Raw genomic sequence first — 24,658 nt, 5'->3', positions numbered from 1 at the left:
AACCTCTCACAATCTACACTATTCTACCCCACCCTGTAAAGACCCCTCTCTCTCTCTCTCTCTCTCTCTCTCTCTCTCTCTCTCTCTCTCTCTCTCTCTCTCTCTCTCTCTCTCTCTCTCTCTCTCTCTCTCTCTCTCTCTCTCTCTCTCTCTCTCTCTCTCTCTCTCTCTCTCTCTCTCTCATGCGTTGTCTGGGAGGGGGAGCCCTGCCTCTTTCCTCAGATCAATGCCCTGGCCACTCACTTTCTGATGTTGCACGACGGGAAATGCTTTGAATACTTGCGACATGGCCGCTTGCATTGATTGCCAAGATTGACAGCCGTAACCATCGTCTTCTGTCTCTTCTGTTTTAGAGTAGAGGGGAAAACGCGATAAATATACTTACAACTGCTCTCAGCGGTTTTGACAGTTCAACTTCACAGAGCCAAAGCGGGATTCCCTCTACGGTCAGTGGAAGCGACACACTTCAGTTTTTCTTCTTTCTTTTCTACTACACTCCAGTGTTCATTCTTTTTAACCTGTTTCAAAACCAATAACGGGATACGGTGAAGACGAGCGCTTGTTTTGGTAGGCTACCCTGCGCACATCAAGGTAAACTTTTATCATTGGTAACCTGTCGTCCGTGATTTCGTGTCTTTTCGTTATGTTGTGTTTGTCGTCATTTGGCGTCGTAACAACGCATCTACAGCATTGATGCGTTCACGTTTTCTTTACGGAAGCTTTACATTAAGTGTCCAAACTATTTCAAAGGGTTTGCTTTATTTGTTCATTTTCAACGAAGAGTGACGCGTGATAGAGCTACTCCGTAGACCGATATGACAAGGAGCGATTTAGAGCTTCTTTCATAACAAACAAACAAAACAAAAAAACTGCAAAAATCTTGACGGCTAAGTCAAGTTAAACAAGTTAAGTTAAACAGGCACTATCCACGCTGTTCTTGCATGTACTCACAGCAGTTATAATGTTTTGTTTGTACTTCTTTGTCCGCTGTTGAACTATTGTAGTGTAGCCTACTCACGGACGCACGCGCCGAAAGGAAACAATGATGCGCAGGGTTGATTTCTAACAATGTATCTATGATACTTACACCAGGTCCAGTGCTATTTAATTAGTTGTATTTCTGAGTAATATATAGCACGTAGTTGTCATCCGGACCGCGGGATAAGTTCTCCTCACAGGAGGTAATTTCACTTTTGTCCACAAAGCGGTACTATTCATTGACAATAACGGGGGCAGCGCGCTGCTAGGTACAGTACTGGCAAGTATCCGATTCGACGTCGTTTTAACTTTCTCTCTATTAAAAACTTAATGTGCTTTGTGTTTTTAAGATAAGACACCCTCCGGCAGGTAGTTTAAAGACAAAAACATGTTTGAAGGCTAAATCTAAGGGAGCATGGGAATTGTTTCTCAACTTTCTCTCGAGGTCAGGCATATTGACCTTTGAAGAATGCATAAGCCATAAATTAAAATGAAGTCCTCATCCAAAGCAGATCCATTTAGAGACAATAAGCAACTTGGACAAGCAGACTCCTTTTAATCTCCAGGCTTGAAAAAAAAGGTGCTCTGAAACACTGCATTCAGACTGAAAGTAAGTGAACTCCGGGAATTGTTACTTTCTTATTTATTTGATCAGAATGTGTGATATTTCACCCAATGAGTGATACGGCGCTTTAAAAAATAAAATAAATGCCTCTTGTTAACGTAGCCTATTTATCGGTTTTATTTTAACATCAATCAGATAATCTAGAAAAAAAACTTTAAACAACAAAATCAAATAGTCTAGTTGTTTAAAATGACATTCACAGGGAATTTCTATTCAAAGTGAAAAATTATTTGTCCGTTCAATGCGATTTACACTTTGCATTAGTGCTTATTCTTATTCTGCATCTTTTTTAAGTTTTGTGTTATACATGATGCTTTTGAGATTTCCAGAAACAGAGCGGCGAGAAAGGACAAATGGAGCGCAATGTGTGTGAACTCAGTCTGTGGGACACAGATAGCCCATCATCTCATGGGTGTTTCCCAAATGTAGACCCTCATAGACACAGATAAGCCCTTTTCGACTTCTGCACAAGATGCGATAATATTTTAATAAGGGACATAACACACCATGCCGACGTATGACGGAATGTAAAGGTCTTTAAAAACTCGTGAAGCCCCTCAGACACGTCAAACGGGACATTTCAAATATTACAACAATTAAACGCACACATGACTTGATTTTTACACACTTTTACGGCGCTAGAAAGCGAAACACTCTCCTCCTTTTTTCTTTTCTTTTCTTTTCTAAACCTCAGAGCAGAAACACAAAAGCTTTGTTGTTCTCGCGCAGGGACGCAACCTGACACCTTAATTAAACACAGCTTAACTTTGCTAGTTTTTCTCTCTTTCTGAAATTGTGTCCCGTCTGTAAGAATAACCGGGTGCCTAATAATACATTCTTGTCTTAAGTGAGAGGGGGCTGTTTGAAAAACAATCCCCTTGGCTTGTCCCTCTGTTGGGGTGAAGTTGAGCCCGTAATGGCATTTTGTTTTGAGCAGTTGCTGTTAGCTGTTCCCTCATAAGGTAAGATGGCACTGGAGCCCAATGGAACATTTATAATTAGACTGCCAGTTCAGCACATTGTCCTGATTGCTATACAGGGATATGCTGCACTCAATAGAGATAGATTTATTCACTGCCTTTGAGAAAGGGTCTCTGTTGCATATCCCTTACATTTATTTACCTACTTAATTTAGAGGCTTGCAGGTCATCTTTATTAATTCATCGAAATTTAAAAATCAATTAAATGTGTTATTTACCAATACAAAATGAAATGTATGAACTTATAAAAATCCCTTTTTAACACTTCACAAATGCAGCTACGCATCCGTGTTATTTGTTTTAACTTCACGGCTGGTTGTTGCAAGTTTTCATTCAAGCTCATTTTTCATGCATAATGCTGGATTTTCCAAATGCTTTCTTTATGGACATACATTGAGTATGAATTACGCTTTATGCACAGTTTCACAATGATATCACAGATAGATTCACTTTCATTTTCGCTGATATTAAAGCGTTTGAAATAATGACGATCTCTGTTGTTGTTGTTTTTTTTCCCCAGGACTTTCTGCCCGTGGATTTGGGGAGGAACTTGTGGTTTTGTGCGAGTAAAGAGCATTTCCTAACTGGATCCGGCGAGCAGATACCGACAGATCGCAGACGAACGCTTATGGTGCCAGTAAGTTCAGAGATTTGGACCGTATATCTATTCTGCGATGCCTCGCTTGTCTTTCAATCTAATGTTCTGAGACTTGACAGCTGGAATATGTATTTTAACACGGTGTGTGTGAAGTAGGGATTTCGTTTTTTCCCCTTTCATACTCGAATCATTCTTACAGTTCATGTGAATTAATTAAAACATTTTAGAGGTTATATGCAGTGATGATAGTTTAGCATTTTTTAATTGATGCATTACATCGTATCATGAGGCTCTAAATCTTTGTTGCAGAGTGTCATTATGTATGATACCTTGCAGTGACTTAGTCATTGTAATGTCATGCCATAAAAATGAGTTTAATTTAATCTTTAAATTAAAAGAAGCATGCAAGTTTTTTTTAGTTTTTTTAGTTTTTGCAAAAAACATTTTCCCTCACAGATTGTTTTGTGGGATCTCCTGAATTTTAAGATACATAATAGAAGTCAAACCTCTTTATTTGGTACTCAGTATTTCATATATTAATAATTTTGAAATGAGAGAATCACTTTTCTGTGCATGCAGGATGTATTAAGTACAGATGTTTACCGATAATTTAGCAAGCTCTCTGTAATAAAGGGACTTTCGATTACTTCTTTGGGAACATTAATTGTGTAGCTGGCATCAGCCGGATGCACTATCAGTCCTAAAATCTGGACAGTAAATGAACTTTGAATAATTCTCTTTCATGTGCCACAGTCTGTTGTTTCTAGAGGTTGTCTGCCATTTGTTTTAGTACTTGTGAAATAATGTCAGGATTTCTCTATCAGTAATTTTGAGGTTTAAACAAAATTAGGTTTTCAGTGGTATTAAGCTGCTTTCTATTGAAAGCAGCATTCTACTGAATTTTTATTGCCTCTTTTTTATTATTTACATTTTTAATGACCTAATTCGTCCTTGCTTATCATTTTTTATCGTATACGTCTTAAGTGGATATATATCTTCAAGATAAAGGATGAGTGTAATGAATATTTTTTATTTTTTTATTTTTTTAGCTCATGCAGTTTTTTTATGAACAATCACGTTCTCATAATCGAATAATTTATGAAACTCATACTATTTGTTTTAACTCTTGTTAATATTTAATTTAATTTGTATTGTGTTTGCGTAACCCAGGATCATATTTAGCATTTAGTTGAAAAGAGCAAGTTGAGGTTGTGGTAGATGCTCAGCTCAGGTGTAAGTCTCGTCTGGCTCTGTCTTGTATTGGAGGGGTTAGAACAGTGCCAGCAGAATCCTAATGATAAACAACACTGGAGGTAAACAACAGCAGGCCTGGTAAAGGTAAGCAGCACGCCAGCCGTAGGGGAGGAATGCATGAGGAGGAAATGTGGCAGCACATGTTGTGACATCTGTCTTTATAAGTGTTAGCTAATTTGCTGTGGAATATTTCAACAATGATCAAAACCGATGGCAACATGTTTATTAGAAGGATTTTTTTCCCTTTTGTGGCAGAATCTCTCAAGTTTCTGGAATGTGTTATTGAAGCTTTGCTGCACTTTTAATTATAGTAAGTTTTGGCTACTAATTAGCGAAATGAGGAAGACACTAGGAAGGTGACGTTTGCTCGTGGAAGATATTCAGATCTTGAATGAATGTACACAAACATTAATTTCTTTTTGCAAATACTTACGTTTATACACATGCTGACATATGAGTGCATGGCTGCATGCAGTGGCTTTTCTCGTAGCCGTCCACTGGATTCCTACAGAATGATAGATCCATTGTCATCAAGGAAGATGGCAAGCTGACAGCTGCTCGAGATCCCCAGGGCTTCCAGGATCTTCTATGATTTAATGATTTACATAGACAGGAATGCTGACCCTGGACACGCCGAAGTGAAATCAAAGCTGTAACAATCAAATGACAGATAGTAAATAAATAGATCTGCAGTCTTGTGAAGACCTTTAACATTAGGACTTAAGTATTTCTTTCCTCTTGCGCAAGTACGAATTATCCAACCTATACTTATCTGTGGCTTAACAACACGCCCAAATTGCAGTCTTGCTTCTGAAAAAAAGATAGTGAAGCTATAGCTTAGGAGGCCTTGTGAAATGCCAATACAGATGGCCGTGTCTACGCTGAAAAGGCCTTTTCCCCCCTATAATGTTTTCTGTTTTCTGCCCTTTTGCAACCTCAGGCCTAGACGTTAGTCGCACAAGGATAAAAAATTGAAGACGCCTTTGATGTCTTGGACGCTTTTTGTAAATGAAGGGTGCGCTTTTTTGCCCTCCTCTGAAAACACGTGTTCACCTACGGCCTGATGCTGCACAATGAACCCGAGAGATGGAAGCTTTTTACTCCGAAATATTACTAAATGCTTTCTTTTCCACGTCTTCTCACAGCATTTGCCTGATAGCATTATATGCCAGCATAATAAGAGAGCTGCTCTTTGAATGTGTTCCGTCAATTCACAGCATTGCTCAAATCAAAATGTTTCGAACTTGGTGTTGCATGACACACAAATCCAACAATTCTTTGAAATTAGGTGCATGGCAAATATGCCATCTATATTATTGAATATTTTCCTTGCGTTCTCTCTTCTAGCTCTTTTATAAGCACACATGAATATGTAGATTTAATGCTAGGGATCTCTGGGACCGTGAGGTTTTTGACACTGGCTTTATTGGTGGTTATAATCAGCATTATCAGGTCTAGGCTGTGGTGTAGCATATTGTTTTTTTCAAATCAGAATAAGATTTCTGTGGTGCAGAGGAAGATTCTGAGACCATTTCCATTTCAAAGGGGTTTGCTGTGCTTGCTGGCAGTAATTAAAATGCAGCGGTTTGGAGCCTGTATACACACACACACGCTCTGGGGTGGAGGGTTTGCTGGGAGAGAGTGAGCGCGGGGAACCGTGTGCAGGCGGTTGACTCCTGCATGCGTCTCCAAATGCACTTATAATTTTGTACAAATGTTTATGCCAGTCCGTGCGCTTTTGCGGAGAGCTTGTCTCCTGGCCAAAACCATTTCAAGACAAAGTTAGTTTGCTTTTTCCTTAACCTTCTTGTTGTGGCCTCCTCTCTCTCGCTCTCGCTCTCTGCAGCTGCTCTCTGACACACAGGCTTTTGGCACATGTTTAACCTTTAATTGGTGCATGAATAAATAATGAAAATAAATCTTTTGATATGAACTCTATGTTTAGGACTAGTCCGTCCCTGTCTGTGATTGTCCTTGCAGTATTTATAAAGTATTTATTATTAATATATAATATAATTTAATATAATATAATATATAAAAGTAGTAAATGTTGCTGAATGTTAGATTTTGTGTTTGATCTTAGGCTTTTTAGACTTTGTGTCATGTGTTTTATTAAAACATTTTTTGCATTCACTAGTGCAGATGCTGCACTGTTATATAGGCATCAATAATTTAATTATGGTTACGCATATGCTTCTTGTTCATTTTTTGTTATTATTGAAAGAAAAAAAAAGTTCATCATGCATATTTGGGTAGGAATTATGTGTATTGAGTTTAGTCCACTAGATATAATAAGCATTACGTTTTTATAATTGAGTCTCAGTAAATCTCTTACATTTATGCCTAAACAATTTTAGTGCACTTATTCTAGAGTTTATCACTCTCAGAATGTGAATTTCATATTACATCATCTTATGGTGAAAGTGTGCTGTGTTAGCTGAACCATTGTCAAACACAGATTAAGGGAATCAGGCCAGTGTTGGGAGCTAGGCACTTTTTTTTTAGTACGAGATTTGTGATAATCCTGGACTTTCGTGGTAGAGAATAATTGATCATTAACCTAAGATGCTATGTTTTTCATTACAAAGGGATCTGTGCAGCCCTCAGCAGAAGACTCCGCCCACTCTGAATGCCCTGCTGTTAGATCAGATGCGAGCCAGTCAGATCAATCTGGCAGATTGCCCTCTACCTAACTCTAGTACACACGTGATTAAGCAGGTCAATATGTGATGCTCCAGATTCTAGTATGTCATTTGTGATGGATCACAAACCAAGTTAGTACATGATGGTCCACAAATTTAGAAGGCCTTGTCTGACGTTAGTGTAATATTTCATGAGTTGATGTACTTTAAACAATCAGTTGTTCATTGTAGCATATTCAGAATAGAAGGCATGATTTAAACATCACAGCATAGAGAATTATATTTGTAAAGAACTGTGTCAAAGAAATATCCACCCTGAAGCAGAGTTCCTCTTAAGACAAAAGGGCCTTTGAATTCCCCAGGACTGTTCTGTTTTGTAAAAGAAAGCCTGTTGCTGTCTTCTTCAACGGTTTTGTAATCGCTTACACAGTTTTGTGTGTGTGTGTGATAATGCTGAGGTTTGTAGCTAATTGCAGCCATGTTGTTTGATAGGCCATCTGAAAGTCTGGAAATTTTTATGGAAAAATCAGGAGATTTTGACATCAAAATCACATCACCCACAGTTTCTGTGTGTGTGTATGTGTGGAAACTCGGGATGCAAAATGCCAGAAGCAAATTAAAGTGACAAAGGAGGTTGGTAGGGAGAATGGAGGAATGCTGTGGCTGTGTGTCTGACATTAGTTCAACTGAAGCATTTTTGAAACCAGCCCCTTTTGTTTCCTATTCTGCGATTATGTGTACCCGCTTGCAGTTTTAAAGGCTTTCTGCCGTCGGTGTACTTGTGCGTCATAAGAAAATGGCTTCAGCAGATCAAACCGCAAGTGTTTTCTCTCTGTCTTCCTCACACTCACTTATCTCCCTCTCTCTTTTCTTTCTTTCTGAAGAAGTGAAAGGCTCTGCTACCTGACTGTCAGTGTAATAAGATGTAGTGCAGCAGCAAACAGACAGATTGAGAGAAAGCACTTGACTATCGTTATGGATGTGTCCATGAACAGCTTTTGATGATGGGTCAAGTGGTGACAGCAGCTGATGTGATGAGAGAGTGTGTGTGCTAGCATAATCTGCCATTCTAGCCTTCACAGTTTAGAGAGCAGCTTGTCTAAATGGTCTCTATGTGAAGAAACTCAGCAGTTAATGATGTTGGTCTTAATTCAGAGCTGCGGCTGTGAAGTTGAGTCTCTCTTTTCAGAACTGTATGGAGTGAAGAAGGTTACAGAAGATCCCACAGGGATTATTCACCATTTTTGGGCTCACATCACTACTGGCTTTAAGAAAGTGGACATGAAAACTCTAATGGTACAGCCACATTTACCATTATTTGGTGATTTTTATGTGTGCAAAATCCAGTCCACATGAAATACAATCCACATGATCAGGAATTTCGCTTGAGGGTGAAAGATTTCCCCACACAGATTTTGAATTTTAGTTCATGTCACTTCTTGGCTTGATAGTGACTTCTGTGGGAGTATTGCTTCATGCATCGCTACACTATTGTCAATAGACAATGGACCTTTTTTTTGCCTGTGTTAAAGTTAATGAACATTTCTTAATGTGGCTAAACATTAATGGCAAAATCTTAACAAAGTACTACAACTTCAGTCTCACTATAGAGTTCATACTCATATCACACTCATTTCACACATCTATTGAAATGCAAACAAAGACATTTAATCTAAACAGATTTAATTTCAGGTAATTTTGTATACGTTGAAATTTAGTGTGACTGCAGTTTAGCCCTGCAGTGTAGTCAAAGTCAAGTCATTTCCTGCTTCACTCTCTTTTGTTCCGTCTTTTTGGATTTGCCAGGATATATTAACCACACCAAAGTGAAAACGCCAGACTGGAAAAAGTGAGTGTTTTCATGCAGAGGAGTGGAAAACAAATTGAAATTGAATAATAATAAAAAAAGACCCTCTTTATCATTAGTTTGTCATGTTAAATCTTTGGGCAGGAAGGTCTACGAACATAATTTAAGTCCTATTTTTTCTTATGAGTAGTTGTGATGTCAAAAGGGCTGTAATGTGGTGATCTTTTTTTTTAATAGGATGGCAGAAATCTGTTGAAATAATGGAGAAAATCTTGCGTTTTTTTCTCTCTCCTGTGCATTTCTTTAGAGCCTCTTTGACATCTGTCAGCATACTCACACTTGTACTCAAACAGTCACTCTTAATCGTTCATAATAGGCCAGTGCTCAATTACATACAAACTCCGCAAAAAGATAGAGAAGCTGGAATAAGGGAAGACCGTGGCAGGCTTACAACCCCACCAGCCTTTTTCCACCGACGGGCATGTTGTCCTGCGACGCTCCGTCATGGGCCTGCGGCTGAAAAGAGCTCTCTCATAGCGCACAGTGTTTCTCTAGCAGGAAAGAAACCGAAACTATGACACAGGGCTAAGCTAAACCCTTGAGACCTGCCAGGATGCAAATTAGACATTTTCTCCACAACACTGGTCGTCCCAGAGCCAGGCCTTTTCCATTTGGTACTGGAGCCGGGAGCTTCTCCTGCTGTTACCTTGAAGGCACTTCTCTCCTCCTGGACCATTTTTAGCAGCTTCAACTATTCGAATGTTACTTAAACGTTATTTAAGCATTGTATTAATATTTCAGAGTGCCACATGTTGGCAATTGGGGAGCGTTGAGGTGCATGCGCACTTAGGGGATGCAAGCTTGAGCGATGATGGCGCATGAACGACTTGCGGTGTAGTGGCAGAGGAGAAGAATGTTTTCTGTCTCTGATTGGAGGTGGTACTTAGATGACAAGAAAGAGAAGTTGTGAAGGGGGGAGGGAGATGTGGAAGAAAGGAGCAAAAGATGGCCCTACTCTTCTTCACTGTTGCTAAATTTATTCCATCTGCAGGGTGGAGGAGTTTGGGCTGACTCCAGACCAGAGAGAGGCTTCTAATTAAATCGTCATCATTATCAACTTGTGGTCAACGATCATCCTCGAATGCTCGCTCTTCCAAGATGAACATGGAACCAGAGAGGCTTTTCCTTCAAGTCTTGTGTTGGACTGAATTAGAAAGCGAAAAGCAGAATAGGAAAGTGCTACACAAGCCTGTTTCTCTATTCTTTTTTGTTTTTTTTTGTCTTTGGCGTATGCCGAAAAAAGGCACTCAGCCACTTCCACTCAGGGTTAAACAATTACTGCACATCAGAGGGAAGAGGAATCTTAGCCTTCTAAGTCTGCTAGACTTGCTCGCTTTCAGGGGAAACATTAGCTGTAGCGTTAGCATGTTCAAACCTGTAATAATTTCAATTAGAGCTGATGGGCGTGTTTGCCATATTTGGATGAGCACTGTTTGGGAAGTGCTTCCCTTAAGGGCTGACAGCTCTTAATACGGTATTCCAAGCATAGATATGTGAGTGACACTGAAGAGTGCGTTAAAATGCTTTATCAAATCATAATTACAGCCCCAGTGATTAAAGGGGAAGTGACTCTGATTAGAAGAGTTTCTGGGGACGTGGAAACAGGATGAATATTCAAATGGGAAAGGCAAGGAGAAATATTATTTAGAGTTTTGTTTTTTCTTCTCTCTCTCTAGAGTGAGGTATGTGTCTGCCAGACTGCTGTGCAACCACAATGCTATGATATCATCTTTACCGCACAGATTTCATCTGGGCCCTTTCAGCTCTAGCTATTGGGCAGAAAATATGCATACAGATATCGCCCATTAATGTTCAGCTTCTCAGTCTCTCTCTTTACCCTCTGATGTATGACATTGTCTATGGTAGATATTTAGATAGTAGCCATTTTTAATCATTTAAACGGTGTTCCAACCACCGTGAGTGATTCCATTCGATTCTTTCCCATATCTCTACACTTTAAAAATGAAACGTCACATGGGAGAATGTTTTACAGAAACTCTAGGCTCCCTAATTACATTATTTAAGTCCCCCTCATAAGGTTAGGGTTCTCCAGCAGGTTCCAAGCACAGGATTCTTTTCATTTATATAGTGTTTTGGCCTGTTAATGGTATTTTTTTTTTTAATTGATGACATCATTAATTCAATATATTTTATATACTGAGAAATTATATTTCTAGTTTTGATATAGTTATTCTGAAGTTAAAAAGCACCCAGTAAAACATACTCTCATAACTTCAAAATAACAATAATAACTTTATTAGGACTACAACAGCTTGTTACTGGGGCAGTATCCATAAAGGTACATTTTCTTATATATAAAGTTGGTTTGAAGCCATATTTAGAACTTTTTATAAACTCTTGCAGATGGTTAACCTGCTCATTGATAATACATCAAGAGTGCATCTCTCTATTTTGAAGAATCTTATTTAGTTCTGTATGGCCACTGTACGATGGCTGCCAATTATAACCGGGGGAAAAACCAGAGTGGGATGGACAACGTTTGACTGTTGTTTTCATATTCTATCAGCCTGGCATGCGGGCTTAATGCAGAGGACTTTCAAAGCAAATTGGACTTGAATCTGTGAGGAATGTGGGGAAAATGTCCTCTCTCTCTCTCTCGCTTGCTCTCTCTCTCCACTCTGTTGCGCTTGGAGAGCTCGATGAGTATCACACGTTTTTGTGAACTTCAAGGTATGCACTGTTTAAGCAAAGGAGATAAAGGAGCGTATTATTAGCAGCCGTCTTCAGCGGGCAGATTAGGATTGCTTGAGCCTTTTCTCCCCTCACCTTTGTGAGCCTCAAACACTGACTGCCATGTGATAGCCTCTATTTTATGAATAATTTCAGAGAGCGTTCATAAAATGTAGGCTGTGAAATAGACAGCGAGAGCCTTACAATTTTACAATTTCACAACCGACTTCCCTCTTAGAATGACAGTGGCTAACCTGACTATTACCGCTTTTGATTTCAGCAGGGCATGGTTTTGCGCTCTGCGAGCTATACATAAAAAAGCTTAGCGCCGACTCTGAATTTATGGCTAAATGCTGCTTATCTTGCAGCCTTTTCACAGACTTTAGAAAAGAGTCCTATTTTCACCTCACTTCAAAAAATTCCCGCCTATGTTGTTGTGTACTTGAGCCTCGGCTCTGTTGTGAGCTGCACAAAATAGAAGTAGTGCAGCATTGATATTTTTCTTTCAGCATGCACGAACAGATATGGCATGTAAACAACAGTGATGTGCAGATCTTTCAGGTGAAGGCTAATTTTTTTTTCTATTCATCTACATTTCTTTGATTTCTTCGTCTTGTGTGTTTAGAGAGAGAACTAATCAAGTCTACCTTGCACGCGACTCTTAAGAAAGCTGGAGCGGAAGGTGCAGGGCTCGATTGTGTGTTTAGCTTGTGTCGTGTTGTATTCACATCGCGCCCAGCGCTTAAACTCCTTCCCGCATGCCTCCTCAAATCCCCACATTTATTTATTTACGTTTCAGGTTTCCTCTAAATTTACCCTTCGACCCTCAGTAGGCAGGGAAAATTTACATTGCTACATAATCTAAGATACATTTGAAAATAGTGTGCGGCGAACAGTAGTGGTGGAAGCCTCCTGATGTTTTCATTGGAGCGTTGTCAGCTTTTCTAGAGAATAATATGAACCATGTGTCCCATTGGCGAGAGAAAATTAGAGACCTTTCATGTGACCCACCTGTCGCGCTTTCAGCGGTGATAATGTTAACCTCATGTCGCCTTCATCGGCCACTATATCTATAGAGCATGTGTGTGTCAACACCAGGGGAGTTTCTCATCTCGAGATTTGACACACATTCGAGTACCTCGCAGGGAAAGACTGTTTCTCATAAGAGAATACACATGCTTGGTGGTGGTAGCTTTTCAGTTTTTATTTTCTTCTCAGTTTTCCTTTTTTCCTCCTCTGTTTTTGTTAGCTTCTCAACTGTCTGTTGTGTAGCTTTGGGCATTGGAGTTCCTCATGGTTCCTCAAGGTTCCTCAGGTTTCATGTAGCCTGTGCCATGCCTGTAATAGGTTCCTTGGGCATGATCGGAATATAATAACCATTTTACAGTGTTTCTTTTACCCCCCCTATATGCTGAGAAAATGCAAAACGTTCACGAGCACCACAGGGCATATGGTTGGACCTGTGATGTCAGTTGTTATTGCTGGATGCGTAGGATAGGAAAAGTTGGATTATTTTCCAAAAATCCACTGTGCGAGGAGCATTATGTCACAATGGCGACATTGTAGCCAGTTGGGTGTGTTGCAGTGTGGGTCCGTGCATGTGTGTTTTGTGTGTGTCCCAGCTCGCTTTCTTATTTTATATACGTTGTCCAACCACCCTGAAGTACATGCTTGATGGGCGTCACACCAGTCTTGTGCAGAATCAAGGGAAACACTTTCATACAGTGTATCGCTTCATAATGGAAAACAAAACCAAAAACCCCCCCCAACTAATTATATATATATATATATTATATATTATATTTATTATATATATATTATGATGCCCATTATGCCTTTTTTTAAACCTCATAGTCACCATATGGAAACATAGTGTGTGTCTTAAAAGGGTATAGGTCACTTAAAAAAATGTACATTCCAAAAGCTCTATGGCTTTCTTTCTTTCTTGTTTTTTTTTTATTTTATTTTTTTTTGGTCAATACAAGGAAAGTTAAGAAAAATACAGTACCAAAAAAAAAATTACATGACTTATTGTCCTTAAGATCATACATGACATGATAATTGATGACATCATTTCAATTAGGGGTATCCTTTTGACCATAGTTTCAGCTCTGTTATTTAGATTGTGGCCTTCTAACAATATTACGTTTGGTAGATTATAGCTCTCTGGCTTGTTGTGAGAGGGCATAGAAAGAGCAACAATAATCTCACCCCCCGACTTGTCTGCACCGGTCATGTTGTGACTGTAATTTGGCCAAACCCCCCACAATCGCTGGAACGGAGTGGATTTCTTTTAAAGCCGTCCTCCATCAGTGGTGTACTCCAGCCTGATTGCCTCGTGCAGAATGAGAGCATCATGGGAAAGGACGTGCATCTAATAGCTAACTGAAGAACCACGCATCTCTTGTTTTTCACTAATTGAATTCTGCACTAAAATATGCTGGCAGGAGCCCTTACCTTGTTTGACTTATTTATTGCCTGACTGGAGAGGTAATTTGACCTCCTCATTTCAAAGACTTTTTTTTTCCTGCAGAAAAGGAGTGTTAAACTCAATTACACCACCGATCAGTGACTCAAACACTACATTTGTTTTCTCTGAGGGGGGAAGAAGGGAACCACGGAGAAGAGAGGAGCTCTCTCTCTCTCTCTCTCGTACATTCGGAGAAGCTGTAGTATATAGGGGAGAGAGTCAAGTGAGCGACTCCCAGTTATGTCAGTTGAGATTTGTGTCCATCGTTTAAATCATTTTCCTCTCTAGAAAATTAAGAACGAAGAAGAATTCTCAAGCCAACAATTTTTTTCCCTCACTCTTATTAATGGATCCGTTTGCATATGCTGAGTGATTGTGGATTTTGAGGTGATTTTTGAAATATGGTTAACAGTGATTTGTTTTGAAATAAAAAAGAAAATACTTTTTTCAATGGTTAAGAATTACATCTATGCTGACATTCTTTCCTTTTTAAAAGAGTTTTAGAGAGAATAGATGCAAAATTGAAAAACGTTATGAATTATTTAATCATCTTCATAGCACAAATCCTCCCATTGAACTGTATCATACAAAGCCAAAACAGGAATTTGAGGATGCTCTTGAACTTTAAGAAGTAATTTGTTTCTTCTTTATTTTTGCTCTTACCTTCGCTCTGCCTGAGAAAAACATGGCAGAATGCTTCTGGATTTTCATGAAGCCACTAGTCAAAACCCTAGAGCACAATGTGCTCCTCCCTGCTTGCTGGTAAAAGAATTAAAAGTGAACTTGTGCATGAAGAATGTAAGTACCGATGAGTCGTAACCTCTTTTTTTGTTATTCCATCATTCATATCGAGACCTGAAATATTTTTCAGATTTTACATACCACAAAACCTATCCTTGGGGAGCCAAGGCCTCTCCTGGCATACTTAACTGAGGTTTCCTCCTTTCTTCTGATGGAGAATACCGCACACAATTCCTTTTTCTCCTTCTGTGTTCTTGACCAAGTCTCTTCATTTAAATTATCTCTGTTCATTTATAGAGAATGTGAACCATTAAGGTTTCAATTCAATTGCAAATGTAATATTTGAAAAATGGGACTTGGCTGTACACACGCTCTTGCATCTGAACAAGAACAAGACAAATAATTTGCTTGCAACCGCCGGGCCTGGATGTAACGTGATCTTTTCTGGATCGATTGATTCCATTCTGGTGTAATTCACCATATGATTGACTTTCAGCACGGCTTACCGTTGGAAAAATATCCCTGTACAGGCTGCGGCCTTAAATAGCGCAGTAATTTGAATACAGATGCTTGCTGCTTAGACCTTGTCACTGGAAATGACTCGGAGTCAGGAGACAATTGCAGGTTGATTATGTTGCCACTGACAGAAGTTGCAGGTTCTTTGTGCATCAGACATATTTGCATTTAAATGCTTATTGTAGGCAGCCGAAGCATATCCACTCTGATTGTCTGCACGACCTGTCTTTTTATATTTGTCTGAAAAACAGAATCAAATGAATTGCAATAAGGGATAATCTGTATGGGAATTATTATTTTTTTCCAATGGGAGGAGGCACATCAATCAATGTGCCAACATTTGTTGACTTGTTTTCAGGCTTTAGTTATCAGTCACATAACATCTTTCATCTCTGTTTTTTATGAATATGATTCGATCGGCATCTGTGTAATGTATCTTAATATTTGCTGTGGCTGCAGAATTATTGTCAGTTATTTCCCTTAATTGTTTCCCTTGTAATTTTGATCGATAGAATTTCAAATAAAATACCTATCTATTTGGGTACCCCCCCCCCCCCCCCAAAAAAAAACAAAACAAAACACAAATTAGACATTAAAAATATAAAACAAAAAAAACCTTGAGATTTAGTTTTTGCTGCATATCTCAATTCAGTGTTTATCAGGCTGACCATCTAAAATGCAACAGTCGCAAATTGAACTACTGAAAATAAAAGTCTTACAAAACAGAAGTAGATATTAATGGAATAATTTTAAGTACTTTTTCACATAGCAGAATCTTGTCTATTTATTTTATTAAATGTGCAGCCATACAGTAAAACCGGTTATCTTTTCTCTAAAATGATTCTTGTGAGTGAATGTTCAAACATTCAGCAATCATTTGTTGTGTTATCCCACACACTTGACCTGTGTGTGCATGCCCGTGCCTTTATCCACATATATGTTTCTCATGTCCATTGTGTGCGTATAATACCCTAAAAGTGTGTGCGTGTGTGTGTGTGTGTGCGCACACAAGGCAGGTGTGTGTGTGTGTGTGCTCCTGCTGCTTCAGGCTCTGGGTTCTTTGTCCTGTAGCACTCAGCATGTCTGCCTCCTCAGGAGAGCCTGGGCTCTCTCTCGTCTGGCCACACAAAGGCACAGCCTTTCTTTGAGGTGTTAAAAACTTCCATTTATGCATTCCCTGGACAAAAAGCTCCCGGACCCATTTTCGAGTCCATTGGCAACACAGGCAGACATTGTGGCCACGCTTCTTCGGCACTCATTTCACAGATTCTAAAACCGGTATGTGGTGAACAGGATTTCAGCGGCTAAAATGCCCCGTGAGAGCACGGGCGATAAGAGGGCGAGAGAGAGAGAACGGCCGGCAGCCCCGTAAACTAGAAGATGAGACCAGGAGAATAAACACATTACCTGGGAAATAGAGAGAGAAAGAGAGAGGGAAGCAGGCTTGTTTCCATAACCCAACTCAATAGTAGGGACAGATAAATAGAAAGGGTGGAAAAGTGCTTTGTGTCATGGCTGGGGAATAAACTCCATTGACTGACGCCAAATCGATGATAAAAAAGACAAGGACCTGCTTTCTCGTTTTTGCTGCAATTGCATTCTAATCATTTACTGAAGTGTGTGTGTGTGTGTGTCTCACCGAGATCTGGTGAGACTGTATTTTACCAGCTGGGAGTCAAAATTCCTCTCGGGGTGGATTTGAGGCCCGTGGTCGCCGGTCAACCCTTTCTTCCCCTAATACGGACTTTCGTTGTTGTTATTTCACAGCAGAGTAAATCACATGAAATGTATCTCCACTGTCAGACATGAAAGTCTGGCTTGGTCGCGGTGCTGTCTGCAAGTCCAAGGAGAGGAGATGTTTGATTTAAAAACAGCACAACCTCCCCCAACCACGATGGGAGTCGTGAAATACGCTTTATAAACACCCTCGGCTGTAAGCAGGCCCTCTTAAACTAAGCGTGCGCACATTCAAAGAGGAAGATCAATGAAATGGGACATCTCTTATTTTATTCCAGTAAAAGAAAGTTGGTCTTTTTTGGATCCGCTGCTCTTTGTGACATTAATCTCACTTATTGGGTCTTTATTGCTTTTCGGAGACAATTCAGATTCAAATTTTCTCCCTTTGAGTGCTCGAGTTTGAATTCAAATAGAATTTAAACAGAAATTCCTGTTTAAATTCAATGTTGTTCTGCATCCTGTTTGCTACCTCGATTCAAATTCCATGCAAGTTCAGGAATTGAATTAAAATTAAAAAGGCATTATCAATTCAGAAGTGAAAGGCACACATCCCTTACAACTGTACTGGTGTCGTGCTTTACACACGCAGATATGTCAGCTGTGGGTGCGCACTAGTTGATTTTTGTCAGAATGAATATTGGATCTGACAAAAACACCACTTTAACTCTTTTGCTCTTCCGGCCACTGCTGGGTGTGAGTGGCCCATCTTGTGGCTCAGTTCTGCCTTATTTTCACCCACCCCCGCCTCCTCTCCCATCCTCCAGACCCTGTCGGTGGCCCTGCTGTTAGTATAGAGATAACCTGTCCTCCACCAAGTAAGAGACCGTCCTGCTGATGGGGGATATTGCCTCTTTTGTCCCAATAACTACTTCACCTAAATCCCCTCTTAACATGTTCTGGACTGGGGGAAATAGGACATTTAAAGTGATTTTATTTTTTTGCAGGTTGCTGGATCAGAAGAAAGCTAAGGCAAAGTTGATGCAAATGAAAATGTTCCCTCCTTAGGAGAGTGCAGCATGTCCATGGTCAGAAAGATGAAGGATTTCATCTGTATTTGACCCATCTGAACCACTTTGCCTTCCAGTTCAGCCTCTTAAAGCTCTCTTATCTGTACACATTTACAGCGCATTATGTAAAGCATGCTACTGTATTTATCCCACTTTTGCAAGTATATTTAAAACAAGCTGCCTGCGCATGCCCTGCAAGAGCATGGCTGCTAATGCGAGGTTAGAGACTGATTCCCAATCGTCATATGATGGTCAAAGACACAGCGCTTTTATGTAGAGGATTGATTTAATCAGCTGAACCTGCTGTGGATGAACACATGCTTGGGATTTGAAGGCTCATTGGATTTCAGAAAGGACTTTTCCTTTGATTCTGAATTCTTCTTCTTGAGTGAAATGTAAAGAATGTACAGTTTATGACTAGCTAAGGAAAAGGCAACATCCCCACTTTTGTTTTATTTTGGCTGTGAGCTTGAAAATGATTGAACGTAGGAGAAAGGAGGCTTTTTGGGGAATCAGTTACTCAAGCATGTGTGTCCATTGGCGTGTGCTCTTGGAGTCAGTTTGTGGTAGTGTGTTTGTTGGAGAGGCTAGCTGGAGTCACTGTCATGTTCGATAGATTAGCCTCACCAACATGAGCTTTAAGCACCCTACTTAACCCCTATGAAATATTCAGCACATTTAAAAATAAAATCTGTTTTCATTTAAACTGGTCAATCCCTCATCTGATGCAGTGTGGTGTAAAGGTTATTTCACAGGAAACCCTATCATTCATTTTTGGGTGCCCCCTAGTCTGTCCTCATGGGGTTTAATGGGCTTTAGCTTTTCGTCTAGTAATTTGCCAGGACGCTCGGCTACTCGAACAGTTCTTCCTTTCTTCATCTCTCTTTATTTCAGCTCCCATTTGTACAACCACAGCTACTTCATCACTGCAGTCACTGTCAGGAAAAGAGAGAAAACAGAGCTCAACATGTTAGAAAGCCACAGTGGTAATTGCGGACACAATGAATCGGTAATAAAACTGTTGGGTGACTAATAAAAACAGGCTGGTGCTGATTGGAACTCTCTTTAATGAATTCATGATCACCCAATTAGAATGTCCTGTTTAATCCAGCTCTTCTTAACAATACAGTGGCCTGCCACAGTCATTTATATATCAGGTCAGGGCTTATTTATTTTTTGTAAATTATTATTTTTTAAATATCATTATCTTATTTACAATTCAAAGGGTTTTTTCCCCATCCAAGCAAATGATTAGCTTAAAAAAAAATCATGAATATAAAATTGGTCCATTCTCCTTTTCGCAAGCTTGTTACTTTCATCATTTTTCTCACTTAGCATCAAACTATAATATATTTAAACAGCCATGTATTTATTAAAGCACAACAGGAATTTGTCAGATATCACTCACGAAGAGAGAAGCATTTATATAATTACCACCGCTCTCAAGTGTGTGTGGCACGAAAGAGAGCTGGCACTAACTCTGTGAGAGATGCATGAGCGCATGTACACAGATACACACTGTGTGTACGGTGTGAACCGGCAGGCAGTCAGGCCTGTGGCATGGTCTTTTGAGGACGTGGAATAGACTGTCAGCTCAGAGGTGCTATTAAGATGACAACAGCTTTCCATTCACACGAGGGTCAGACCTCCTGCCTCTTTTCTCCCATTGTCACTTTCAGCCTCAAGGTTGCCACATTCAGATCCACTGGAGACCAAAGATCTCTCAGTTTATTCTATTAACCCACCCTCCCACACAGCCATTTACTTAGTCTGTGCGTTTGACTTAGTTCTTCAGTGCTTGTACGGGAGGGCAGATTCGGGTGCGGAGATGGCGCAAATTGCAGGCGGATCAATTAGCTGTGACCTCAAACCCCTGTGTCCTTGTTTAATTGGTGATGCTGAGGCAGGCTAATTGTATAAATCAACTGGTAATGAGATTCCTGCTTGTTGTGAAAAACAGAATAATGTGGTGAAATGAACATCAGTGAGGTTTCTCTCTCTCTCTCTCGCTTTCTTCTGTCACGTTAAAGGGAAATTTAACACTACACATATGGTCGGATAATGTTGAAACTGGGTGTTGTTGGTGGTTTGGGCGCACCGTCTGTTTGTTTATGTTGCCTTGGTTGTGCCGGCATTGCTGGAGGACCTCAGAAGACCTGCTAGAACTAGCAGAGCATGTAACTAAATAAATCATTAGTGCTCTGCAGAGAGAGGAATTAGAGAAAACAAGTACTTTGTATGAAAGCCATTTATTAGTCGAATCAAACAGTGCAGGGACAGATTAATGAGGTATTAGAGAAGTGGACTCTAAACATTGTCTAGGATTGAGTCCCTCAGGGAGAGAGCTGAGTAACTGGAGGCTCTGCGGCGCAACGACTGTTTTACTTCATCTGCTGGGACTGCATTCCGGCACCCTCACTTTACTTCACTCGTCTGATATCCTCTCTTATGATTTTCTGGTTTTCTACTTCGATGTTACTCTTTTACCAAAATGAATACTTAGCACTGTTTTTAGCATATATAATAATAAGGAATATATTTCAAGCACAAAATCAGCATATTAGAATGATTTCTGGAGGATAATGGGACACTGAAGACTGGAATAATGGCTGCTGGAAAAAAAGTATTATAAAATGTAATACTATTTCACAATATTGCTGTATTTTTTATCAAATAAATTCAGTCTCAGTGAGCATAAGAGATGTCTTTCAAAAACATCTTAATCTTACAGAACCCAAACTTTTGAACAGTGGTGTACATGTATTCAGCTCCTGAATTTGAATTGAATTTGAATTGCCATAATAAACAAGGTGTAGAATTGCACTTAATATATATATATATATATATATATATATATATATATATATATATATATATATATATATATATATATATATATATATATATTTAAAATCATATTTTAAAGTTTTGAGAATTAGGGTGGAAGAACACCTAATTACCCAGAATGCATCACCCATAATTGGTTTGAATTTCAATTCCTATCAATCCAGTACAAATTCCAATTGTGGGGTGTTTCCAATTCAAATTCTCATTCATGCCAATTCAGATTTTTACCTAACTCTGATGTATAAATTTAAAGCAAGCTGTGCTTAAACATATTTTTTTTTTCTTTTTTCTTTCTCCATTGTAGGTAATTTTCATGAATTCAAAATCAACTCACCAGTGATCTTTGGGAGCTGGGGATAAAGTCTTTCTGTTTATGTAAGTACAAACAGTATATTTTGGTTTCAGTATCTTGTCCAACATTACTTGTATTGTATCACTGTTCCAATAACACCTGTTTTTTTCCCCTGTGGTTGCTGCTGTCTTATTTCTTTACGTCTGTCTGATTTGATTTTAAACTTATGAAACCACTGTACATGCTTCATTGACACAGGAAATGGTGGCCTTACACAAATGATTACAATGATGAGTGTGTTGTTTTGTTCTGTGTCACTTTCCTAGAACTCAGTTTGCTTGAAAAACAGCACAAGTGACTTATATAAAAAGCTACATATTAACAATTATATGTAGATTATAGCTTTTTTTAAACTTTAAAAGGTATAAATTAGTCATTTGAAAACTGGTTTGCTTGTTAGCACCTACCTCCACTTTCCGCTCAAACACACACTTCCATCGGTGCATATAGAGTGAATCTATTCTCTATGCTAATACCAACTATGTTATTGGTTCTTTCAGGCTGCCAGTCGCCCTCAATAAGAGCATTCACAGCAATGAAGAAAGAGCCCCTTTTAAAGAAACACAGACAGGGTCTTAGTAAACAGTCAATATACGGCTGCAGTTTTCTGCCACAATATGTCTTAAATGGAAGTTTTCTCTTTCCAGCATAGTAATAAAGATCATATCTGGCAAAGTGTTGCTCTTGGTAATGTTGAGCAAACAAGCTTCTTGAAAGTTAAGTTCATATTAATCTTTTTTCAAATGTCACTTCGATATGAGGTGCAGGACAGAGTTATATTAGTGTGCAGAAAGCCCCACTGTTGGCCCTGCATAATTAGGCCACTGAGAATGGCATATTCCAGCTCAAAGTTCAAGGCCGCACGCTAATGCAGAAGCTTTATCCTCGTGATGTCAATTCAAACAGCGTCTTCGGCTCGGATCAATACGCTCTATTACACCGGGGCAGACGCTTTTTATTTAAGCTGTGGTTGTAGTGCGTGTCGATGGCGTGTTAAGTCCACGCTGAATGGCTGTCAGAGAAAAGAGAGGCAGATCAGTGAATGGAGAAATAAGAAAGGGGCCGAAAGTGATTACAGGTTTTGTCTGCCCGACTTGGTAACTCTGGAGGAGTGAGTCTTTATTTCCGAGAATATTTCCGTCAGCCTGAAGTGGAGAAAGACCATGTTATTGTTGGAAAATTGTGCTTCGAGTAAATATGATACCGCTCGTGATTTGTAGATTGACCTCTGCTTGGTGGGCGTGTTGTTGTCTTTGAGCTTGAGTAGGTGTTTGACATGTTTAAAACATCAGCCTTTGTGACAGCCGAATTTTCGCAGTGGTTTCTGGAGTGCCACGGGTGGTAGTCTTACCATTCGGGATGAGGTTACATGTTCTGTGTCCCTACTACAGAACAGCTTCGGCCTGTCCCATTCTAGGCCCTGTGAACACAGATATTAACATTGATATGTCACAGGGTCAGGTCTCTCTCTATTTAGGGAATGAAACGCTGATTGTTAAGGTGAATGAAGGTGAAAGGACCACTTGAGTTAGAACAGTAAACATCAGGCCTATGCTCTGGCCCCGCTCCAGCACTGAGGGTAACAGTGTAAGCCTTGTACTGTACATCAGGTTGGCATTTTGTCAGCATTTAGACCAGTAAGAGTGTGTATGTGGGTGGGTGGGTGGGTGAGACCGAACGCTTGCAGCAGAGCAAGTATTGAAAACGTATTTTTTTGGTAATAATAGACATTTACAGTATAGCCATTTAAGGTTAAACCAACTATCTGAACAAATTGTTTTGTCAGTCATTTAAATACAAAATGCAGATAAATGAAATTGAAACGAAGGCTTTCGGAGAAATACTGTATTTTAAAGTTGTCAGTATGTGTTAAGAAATAGTATTTATGTCCAGTGTCTTTTTCTTTTCAGTTTTCACACTTTTTAAACAAGGAGGAGAAGATATATACCCGTCCATAGTTCCTCCACTAATGCTCTGATTCTTACCAGACCTATGAGACCTAACACACCTATTAATCTAAATTCCTTTGCAACTTTAATCTGCATGTTTAATTAATCACAAAATGAGGCAGTAAGTAATTTGGGCGAACGCGTGGCTTGCATGCGCCCGGTGTTTAATCACTCCTGCGCGAAGCCCTTTGGAAACACCTGAGGAAGAGGCGACAGCATCTGTTTGAACAGGCAGAATGCACTCTTTGTTAGTGTGTGCCATTCATCTAATAAAGCTGCCGGAGCCTTCCTTCATTTTGCATTTAGCGTGTCTCGCTGTCAATGTCTCTGTGGGGCCAGTGTCTCCAGGAATGATTTTCTGTAAAAAAAATGTAATAAACAGTTCTCCTGGACCCCTAATGAAAATGAATAACCTTTGGGTGGTTATTTTCCCATCTATTAACAGTCTCTCCCCAGCTACAGTTCTTCACTGACCCTTTTTTTTGATTGTTGTCAAGAGAGGCTGTTCAATAGGGGTCGGCATTTTAATTTCATCAGCCCATTTATTAGGGGGGTTCTCCTCTTTCCTCCCAAAAGGCCCAATGGAACATAAAATTTCATCAGTGTGAATTTAGAATAAGATTTAATTGTTGGAAATGTAATTATTGTCATGAAAGGAAGTCCTAAGACATCTGCGGTGGTCGAGATCCTCACTGAAGTATTTAGGGCATGGTATCCATTCGTTTTCTTATTAGTTCTCATCAGGATTCGTTGTGTGATGCCAAGAGCATCATATTCTGGATTGGCACCTATTTTTCTGCACGCATACAGGTGTGTCCTCTCAATCCACAGGGTTGTAAGGGATACGTTTTTTTTAAATGAAATACCACTGTGTTTATTTGTACTACATCCGGCTGGTATAGTCTAGCAGACCAGACTGGCTTCTTCTGAGCGCCATTGATCATCTAGAGCACGAGATTTTCAATAGTCTTCAATCACCCCGCTATGACCTAACATCACGTTGTCATGGCTGGGGCAGTGACTTCTGCCACAGTTTATTCAATAAATCATCCTTTTGATGGCTTGATGTGCTTTATCTAATTTTCAGAAGAATTAAACATAATATAAACTTGGCTGTCTTCCCCTGTTTCAAGGTAAAGACAGTAACCAATGTTAAAGGTGTTCTCTTATTGACTATATATAGACATACTGAGGATCATGACATTAATCTCCTGGATTCCACAGCTGGGCATAGTAATGCATAACTAAAAGTCCTGTAAAATAAATTAATGATTCCAACCATGAACTTTTCTACCAAAATGCCATGAATCCTCCAGAGCTGATAATGTGCCCTGACCCTGGGGTGTGAAATCCTTGTTATGTTGAGAGTTGCCAGTTAATTGATTTGCAAATTATTTAAAGTTT

General features: G+C 39.5%; 1 protein-coding gene across 9 annotated transcripts in view; it reads left to right on the top strand.

Annotated features, from left to right (window-relative positions):
- The first annotated feature begins 231 nt into the window (after positions 1-231).
- sox6 (SRY-box transcription factor 6) overlaps positions 232-24,658 on the top strand; it is a 155,001-nt gene continuing 130,574 nt past the window's right edge. For 4 of the 9 annotated variants that reach the window (XM_067442917.1, XM_067442916.1, XM_067442912.1 and 1 more), the window contains exons 1-3: positions 232-591; positions 3,104-3,220; positions 21,258-21,328. The gene's annotated coding sequence lies outside the window, so the exon portion shown is untranslated. Of the gene's footprint in view, positions 592-1,377; positions 1,589-2,207; positions 2,566-3,103; positions 3,221-3,303; positions 3,323-21,257; positions 21,329-24,658 lie in introns of those variants that run through there. The other 5 variants (XM_067442909.1, XM_067442910.1, XM_067442908.1 and 2 more) reach the window with 5 other exon arrangements.

The sequence above is a fragment of the Pseudorasbora parva genome, chromosome 1, assembly GCF_024679245.1.
Source record: "Pseudorasbora parva isolate DD20220531a chromosome 1, ASM2467924v1, whole genome shotgun sequence".
Taxonomy (NCBI): Eukaryota; Metazoa; Chordata; class Actinopteri; order Cypriniformes; family Gobionidae; genus Pseudorasbora; species Pseudorasbora parva.
Note: the sequence above shows the minus strand (reverse complement) of the source record. Positions and strands in the feature narration are given on the sequence as shown.